This window comes from Anneissia japonica, unplaced genomic scaffold (genome assembly GCF_011630105.1).
Source record: "Anneissia japonica isolate Jap-2015-1 unplaced genomic scaffold, ASM1163010v1 scaffold342_len425065_cov216, whole genome shotgun sequence".
In the NCBI taxonomy this organism is placed as follows: domain Eukaryota; kingdom Metazoa; phylum Echinodermata; class Crinoidea; order Comatulida; family Comatulidae; genus Anneissia; species Anneissia japonica.
The window spans coordinates 229,504-238,413 of record NW_022702649.1 but is presented as its reverse complement, the minus strand read 5'-3'; the positions used below and the strand labels follow the sequence as shown (position 1 = coordinate 238,413).

At 33.5% G+C, this 8,910-nt stretch overlaps 1 protein-coding gene across 1 annotated transcript in view; it reads right to left on the bottom strand.

Moving 5' to 3' along the window:
- Window positions 1–7,306, bottom strand: part of LOC117103981 (synaptotagmin-10-like) — a 27,651-nt gene extending 20,345 nt beyond the window's left edge. Inside the window, exons 1-2 of the mRNA XM_033244633.1 lie at window positions 7,247–7,306; window positions 4,156–4,195 (exon numbers count right to left, since the gene is read on the bottom strand). The gene's annotated coding sequence lies outside the window, so the exon portion shown is untranslated. The remainder of the gene's footprint in view (window positions 1–4,155; window positions 4,196–7,246) is intronic.
- Window positions 7,307–8,910: the final 1,604 nt, after the last annotated feature.

Genomic DNA, 8,910 nt, shown 5'->3' with positions numbered 1-8,910 from the left:
TATAAGAGACAGTATATATACAACACTGTTTTCATAATATCACATGAAGTACGACAATCATTATATCTTAATAAAGTGTTTTGTATCTAAGTCTGCTCACCAACACTGTGTATAATATAATCAACCGTAGCGTTGATCTAATGTACAGTCTGTTCATACTATCAGGGTTTTAACGAACACTTGTGATTTTTCTTAAGCTCTGTCCACACTATCAAATTTGATGCGACAATAAATGTAATATCCCCATATTAGGGTGTAAGATGACGTCATCATGCCCATGGCCACATAACACAAATTTGTCGCATAAAATTTGATAGTTTGGGTGTACCTTTCAAATATGAGTGTGATCATCTTGCCCATGTATAGGTGAATCGCAGATAGTTATCGAACATTTTGACTGGCTTATTATTAATTTATCCTACTATTCATGGTAAAAATAGCATAGGCCTAAGCATCGTGAACTATTATTTGATAACAGCGCGCCACCTCGCTAACTTGGTGCTCGCCAGAGCCATGTAGACGCAGTAAACGCTACGTATCGTGTACGCAAGACTCCCAAGTCGACTTAAGTGTGAACCAAAACGCAAAACGGCTTGCTGTTACACCAATTCTCATGCGTTTGGAGTATGCTTTACACAATATCAATTAACTGTGATATGCCCATATTTGGGTTTAATATGACATCATGATGCCCATATATAAACACATCACATAAATATGTCATCAAATTTGATAGTGTGGAGAGAGCTTTAAACTTGTATGCGGTTGATGGCACTTAAGCTTATCCTTAAGCTTAATTTAAGGCAAACGCAAAAACACAAAAATATAACGCAAACTGAAACAGTTTTTCTTTCATTCCTATCTTGCAAGCAGAGTTTCGCTAAACTTACAGTCGCGTCGGTCAACTTTTGTAAACCCGTTGCATTTGCACTAACGCGTCTAATTATCTTACGGTTCATACTAAAAATCAACTGTGGTTACTGGCATGGCATTGTGACTACATTACTGTAAGTGTGAACGAAGTTCTATCTCTACGCGAATGTGGCCTATCAGCCGTTTAATTCCACGTTGATTGCATACGCTGGCATATTAAGATCCATAGATAAAGATAAATTATTATTGTGAATTTCAAGGTAAGATAATGGTGCGTAGAGGATGAATTTCTGGGTATTGATAAAATTCCAAGTTGATTTGACGGGTAATAAATAATAATAATTGATGGACTTAGTGGAGTGTTACGTAGCCTACAACGTGTGTAACTAATCGACACATGTAATTACATCCTGTGATTCGAGAGTAAAGAATAATAGTTCAATTCAAACTAATTTGTGATAACCACGACAATGATGATGATAATCGTATTGAACTTCAGATTCAGCTGGATCCCACAAGTCAAATATGTCCTATAAACATTGTGTTCGTTTCTATGGGATTCAGAATATGCGTGAATAAAGTTATAGTGGTTTTAAGGTGCATTCACACCGAATTTTTTTCCCGAAGTTTTTATTGACGATCCGTTGACTGTCACCGACATACAGCTGACTGCGTCACTGATCTCTACAGTATTATTATACTAGAGATCAGCAGACGGCGTCACTGATCTCTACAGTACTATTATAGTAGAGATCAGTGGACGGCGTCGCGTTGTCCAACGCTCACAAGGAGCGGAGCTGGATTTGTCGACCGACGGTCGTACGACGTATAGAGTGCCTGGCTTTATGCTTTACATGGGAAAGGTGAGGTATCTGCGGTGATTACGATAAAAATACGGACAAGAACGAATAATCTTTTCCAGACAACGAATGTACTAACATAACGTGTGGTTTAAAAGACTAAGACACATTTTGAATTCGATTACATCTATAAATAGGTGTATTTTTTCAGCAGCGGATGCTAGTTACGAAACAGATGGTATGAAATTCAGATTGGAGTCGGATCCATATGACAGTCGATGGTAGTCCAAATTTTCCCTTTGCCCACTCTTAAAATCATGACTACTTCTTTTCTGTAATGTCAATATACATAAACGTACCTGGTAAAATAAAATAGAATTCAAAAAAGAAATTGTCATCAATTAACGTCATATTGAAGGCCATTCTAGACAAAATCTTTCTTTCATTTTATTTCAGTGTCACAAAAGGTTTATCATCAATTAACGTCGTGGGAAGGTCATTGACTAAGCAATAAAACATTGACTTATTATAACTGTATCATTTCTACGTACAATCATAGTACGTGCGTAGGCCTATAGTTCGGTGATGAGTTCAAAGAATTTCACGAATAGCACACAGGCCATCGATACAAATTAACAAATATTGGCACACCCACATGTATTTGTTGAGAATTCAAATCCGTTTAAAGCATAGGAATTCTTCACAAACTTGCGCATGCGTAGTTAGATAACACTAGTCCTTGATACATGGCAAATAACAGGGAACAATATTATACGCCCTCTACTTATAAACATTCGACGGCATGATGAGATCTCCGAAAATATGTTTTTTTAATAAATCAATCTTGGTATAATAGAGATAAACTCTAAAAGTCTTGCGGTAATACTATCGTCTTGCGGTAATAATCTGCGAGTGTGAACAAATACGTGCCCCCAACCGGGATTTGAACCCGGAAGCTTCTGCTGTCTATGCAAGCGCCTTAGCCAATTAGGCCATTGAGGCTTGATTGGAAATTTAAATCCGATTAAAGCGTCAAATTCTTCACAATCATGCGCATGTGTAGTTAAACAACACTAGTCCTTGATGAATAGCAAATAACAATTAAAGATCAATATGATACGCCCTCTTCTTATAAGCATTTATAAATGCTTATATATATATATATATAAATATATATATATAGGCCTATATATTATGCAATATATAATGATTTTGGTTGTATAAATATCTAAAAGATAATACTGTACACTGAAACGCCCAAGGCTTAAATGTCGTTGAAATAGGAAAAAAAAAACCTAAGAGACGTGATTTACTTGAATGCAACTCAAGGTCGATTGAAAAATCATTCGATATAAGTTTTAATAGTCTTTGATAATAATGTTTTAATAATAATGTATTCATAATAAGCATTGATCTGAAAATGGTTATGGTTTCCGCTAAGTGCCATCTATTAGGCCTAATCCCAATTTGTGATGTAATACTGTATGTTTACCTATAATATACTTCATTTTAAATTATTCAATATCTAAATTCTGAGCAGTGAGAATTAAACGACGGTATGTAAGCTTAAACGTGAAAGGATATGTAATATTGTGTGATAAGATATCAGCTCCAATCGAAGACACTATTTGTTAAAAATCGGCAGTACATTTAATTTGCCGAGTAGTTTTACCTTGTGATAGAAAAGTGTTTTTGCTCTCTTTTTGCTAAAGTGGATCTCGAATACAGCCGTATCGTTTATGGAGTTATGCTATTTTTCAAAATATTATGTTATGATATGATATAACGTGAATATAATGTATCATAATGTATTTTAATAATGTGATATGATAAGGCCTAGTATAACATAATACTGTTGACGTATGTGCACTATCACTGAGCAGGGTGTATTCTATTACCATATTATGTAATTAATGATATATAATATAAATTGGGATAAAGTAACTTGTCGCAGGTGCAACTAAAATTAAATAGGCATATAGACATAATATGTTTTGTTAACTGTCGCCCTTCTTCCTGTCTCTTATACACATCTAGATGTGTATAAGAGACAGCATATATATACATACATACACCCCTATGTTTACGCACACCCATAAGTATTATAGATATACGTAGTGCTACTACAGTAGGCAGTGAATTCATCAATATGCGTACAGCACATCCTGCGTTCACAATTTATTTGGGGAGTCGTTCATCTCATGCGTTCACACGGTGCCATGGGAGAACTTCTACCTACAGTAATAATAAGATGATCTGTCGATACGCCACAGCGAACACCTGCTCTTCGTCACACTGATGAATAAAATACAGCGTAGAGGCGATAAGTGAAAACTTGCAAAATCTGCAACAATGCCGTAACGCATCAATTATTATAATATAGCTATTTATTTAGTCAGTCATGTCACTAAAGTAGAACAAAAACATTTTACTGCCTCAATGTATTAATGCAAAACACGCATTAACATGCCAATGTCCTTACCAAAGTATCCAATGCCGATGCTACGATGTTTCCTTCCTGTCTAACAAAGTAAGAATACAATAATATATTAATAATAAATCTGAATTGTAAATATCGCCGGATGTCAGTAACCTCGAGGCTCCTAGCATCAGAGAAAATGTTAAATAATAACATAAATAATAAGAAAAAAAATAATATGATAACAAAAACAATACAACTAACAATAAAAAATGTTATTTAATTAAAAACATTAAATATTTATTAATTATTATTTTCATAAATATCATAACTAAAGTTACTCTGTTTGTACTATAGTTAATTAAATTTTAATGTGGATTGATAACATAAAGTTCTTTGAACTTACGTTTAATCTCATCTGTACATGGAGTTTCTGTAATATTACTTATGTATTACCGTAATTCATAGTTAATGCATTTTATATAGTTCATTTTACTTTTATATCTCACGATGTCATAATTATATTTATTTTACAATAAGGTTGTTAATGTTAGTTTTATGATTTTCTTTATTGTATTCAGAAATTGTATTGTGTGAAAACTCCAATAAAACAAAGATATCACTCCACAATGTATCTCGGTATTAGTTTTTAATGCATTTTAATCCCCTCCCCCGCACCGTAAGCTCGATTTTCTTCTCAAAACGAAATGTTTACTCAATTACCATTAACTTAATCAGCCTTTTAAAACCAATTTTGAACAGTAAATGTTTAAACATTTTGAATTGTAAATTTAATTTTTCACATTTCCTACTGTTATCGAAAGCTAAACGTTCGGTCTTGCAAAAGTTATAGAAAGTGTGCTTTGCAATTATAATTAGTCCTACACTATTGCAGTTCTGCAGTTAGGCTAGTAAAGCTTTTCATTTCTAAATGCTTTATTAGTGTATATTGCAATTGTTCACCCAAGTCATAAAGCCCGCCCGCATACGAATGAATTCAGGAAATAGTTAATATAAATGGTTTATTCATCCAGGAAATAGTTAATATTGTTTAAAAATATATAAACCGAATATTGGAACTTGTATTAAGGTAGAGTGGCGTTTCGTCCAGCTCTGATGAACTTCTTCAGACATCAGACCCATTCGATTAGTCACGAGTGGATGTCAAGTTGCGAGGAATGTTGCGATTAGGATAGTTTGAACTGAAACAATGATGTTTCCGATAGAAAATGATGATTTCGTTTTGATGGAAAATGATCATTCTCTTTCCAGCTATCGGGGAATTTGAACAGGTGTGCTGCATAACATTCTCCACCACTTGACATCCATTCGTGATCAATACAATGGGTCAGTTGGGGGGTCAGTTGTCTGAATATGTCAAGTGAAGCTGGACGAAACGTTACTCAATGTTAATAGTATAGTTCTAGTATTCGATATAATATATTATCAGCATATGAGAGCTCAAAATAATCGTTATCGGATTGCTCTTGAATAAAGAATTGTCTCATACACCTTGAATACCAAGTATCGGAGATAGAAACTTTGGCATATCCTTTAGAATGTGTGTCTTTTCATGCAGATTGTTTTTCTATGTAACACCAACTTGTGATAATTTTGTTGGAGGTTAAAAATAACCAATGTTTTTGAATCTTGGAGCTTTTACAGTACATCATATTAGGTGATAAATAAGATCAGTTGTAAAATTAATTATAACATTTGAATATCAGAAACATATTGAAGTAACCAGAGGCTGTTCCTTTTAAAATAAAATTAACGAGAAAATAAACGCGTATACGAACTTAGTGGTGGCCGTGGGTTAGACTCATGTGTCCTATTTAACATTTTTGCTAAAAGCTAGATGAAATGAGAAAGACATCAAATATAACATTAGCAATGATTACAGACTATGTTAACTCAACAGTATAAATACTACCGTACTTGTTAATTATGTGCAGAAGCTGAGTTTATATTAGCTTTAAGTAAGGTTGTGGGCAAAGTATCTAAACCCAGAAAACTTGATGTTGTTTTACTGACAAACAGTGGATAGGCTCTATACTATATTCATGAGTAAAGTATCTTTCACATAATTCGTGTTAATAATGAATGCTTAGTAAAAACGAATGACTTGCACATTTGTAGTAGAGCGTGAATTTCGCTGAGGATCAATACTGCTAGTCGCAAGAGTATCATTCACTCATTTTGTCATAAGCAGGCAGAATACCGTACACATTACTTTCATAACTATTAATTAAATTGATGAGCAAAATGAGCTTTCAATGATCTTAGGCCTATATATTGATTGACTTATTATCAGAATGGTGCTTTGTTTCAAAATGATGTTCTAATGTCTAATATAGATAAATTTGTCCACCACAAACTTTTCATTTCCTTTCATAGTGACGTTTTAATTGTTGCTTACCCAAGGATCTTGGTATTGACAATTGGTGCACGTGTGGGTCAAGATTTCTCTGAGAATTGAAAATTAGAATTGTACTCTATTGATTGATTAGAATATTCAGTTTAATTGGGTGGATTTTTTAAGCAAAGTTGATGCAAGAGATTCAGCAAGCAATTACAAAACGGATTCCCCAACGTCACATTTTTTAACCCAATGGAACTGGGACGCTTAACATTGGAATTGTCGTTGACCGCTGTATCAAATTAGGAACAAGATTATGGTAGTATGTAGTGATAATTTTGAGAATGCTGCATGTACTTCTTGGCATAATGAGTGTATGCCCATACATAGGTTTTTGATTAATGGCAATATTGCATCTCTATCGAGACAAAACTTTATTTCATCAGTAACTATCATACACTTTCAGAGTTGCACAGAGAGACCATGAAAAATACATCATGTAGAGAGTGATTTTATGACAGTCGTTTTCAGTATTTGAAACGTGAACATCATACTTGAATGTAACATGAATGCATTCAAACAACTATAATGACGATAGTTAATTCTGCCTCAACTTAACCAGACCTCACGAGGATGTCAACACCTGGACTGCAACGATAGCTGTGATTTATTTCAAAATTAGGTTTGTAATGTGAGCAGAAGCCCTATATTTCGATTTTTGACAGTTAGGCACTGTGATACCTGATCTTTGATGAGAATATGTAAGCATTTAACATAACTTGTATTGCAACTTACCAACAAAAAACGACCGTTCACTGGAATTATGTTGGATTCTAACTCACAGACTCGCAGGCATAACAAAATATTCGGGTGAAACCGACTTCACAATCGTCTGCAAAAGGCTCAAAAAGGAATATAACAAACGCGGTATTTATGAAGTGCTACCGTGGCTGCGTGCACATAATGTTTACGCCAAAACAACCTTTATTATTTTTTTAATGATAAAGTGTGCAGGGATATATTGATCTTAAATTTTTTTAAATATGCCATCTGCACATTACTTCATCTACTCTAGAGACACGTATTTTATATGTCAGTTACATGGTATTTAATGGTCTTCCAAACTATGCATAATTGAATACACGGATTTGCAGACCGACGCTAGTGCACGGGTTGAACCGACGTCCACAGCGGAACAGCCTACTTTTTTGTGATACCTTAAGCTTTACTTTAAAGAAATACTCCGCTTCTTATTCAGATACCGATACTGATTATATTAAGATTCATATTGGAAGGAAAAGAGACCTGTCAGTATTTAGAATATGAAAGCCCGTCTAACATCGACCGTCGAATGATTATAATAGGCCAATAATAGGCCTATGTTATTTATTATTATATTACTAATATTTAATATATATATTATATTATACTCTAGATAATGTAGAAGGGAGATGCGGGTAAAGACACAAAATCCGCTGTAAGTAATATATATTCTCGCTGATGAAGGCCACAGGAGTGGCAGAAATATCCGAGTTACTAATAAATCAGTGTTCTTAAAGTCTACTATTGAAGTTGCTTCATTTATATATATATTATATATATATATATATATATATATATATATATATTCCTACATTAAATAATAATAATAATAATAATAATAATGTCAATATATACACTATAGGCTAGTATCCACGATATTGCTTCACAGCATTAAAAACTTTCTCGAAAAAGACACTTGACTAAGGACAATGTGAACATTGGATAATGGAAGGCAAAGTTAATGATGGAGTCTTCTACAAATTATATGTCTAATGTAGCATGAAGGACGACAATTTTTAAGTTTGCAGCGAATTACAATCAATTCTCGTCAAAAGCAGGTGGCCTAACATGATCACCTGATCTTATTTTCTCGCACACAAAGTAGATTACTTAACAATTAGGAAAGATGACTGGTGTGGTCGAAATGAAGACAACTATATGGAAGGCATTGTTTTTAAAGGTGGTGGTTTGCTTCAATGTTGTTTTTGAGGCGATTGCTGACCTTAAATTTATGTGCGTTTTTCTGCGTACCGTAAGCCTAATTGTCTATTGGTAGTACACTTGTATTAAAGTGCAAATTACATTCGTATATATGAGAAACACCTTTCAAAAAATAAAAATCGTAATATCTGCTAAAAGATCTAAGTATGCCTTGAATTCACCTATTTTCGAACTCAATGTTAAAAATAAAGCATAGGGCCTTCATCTATATTATCAAATGCATTATTATATAAGGATAAACATTAACATATATTAACATATATATTTCATCTCTCTAAATATATATGTTAAATATTTATGAATGTCTATTCTTAGTATCTAATAGTTTAGGCCTATATGAAATGTACATCTATTATGCTGTTTGCATAGATATACATTTATATGTTTGTTTGTTATATATATATCAGAGTAACAAC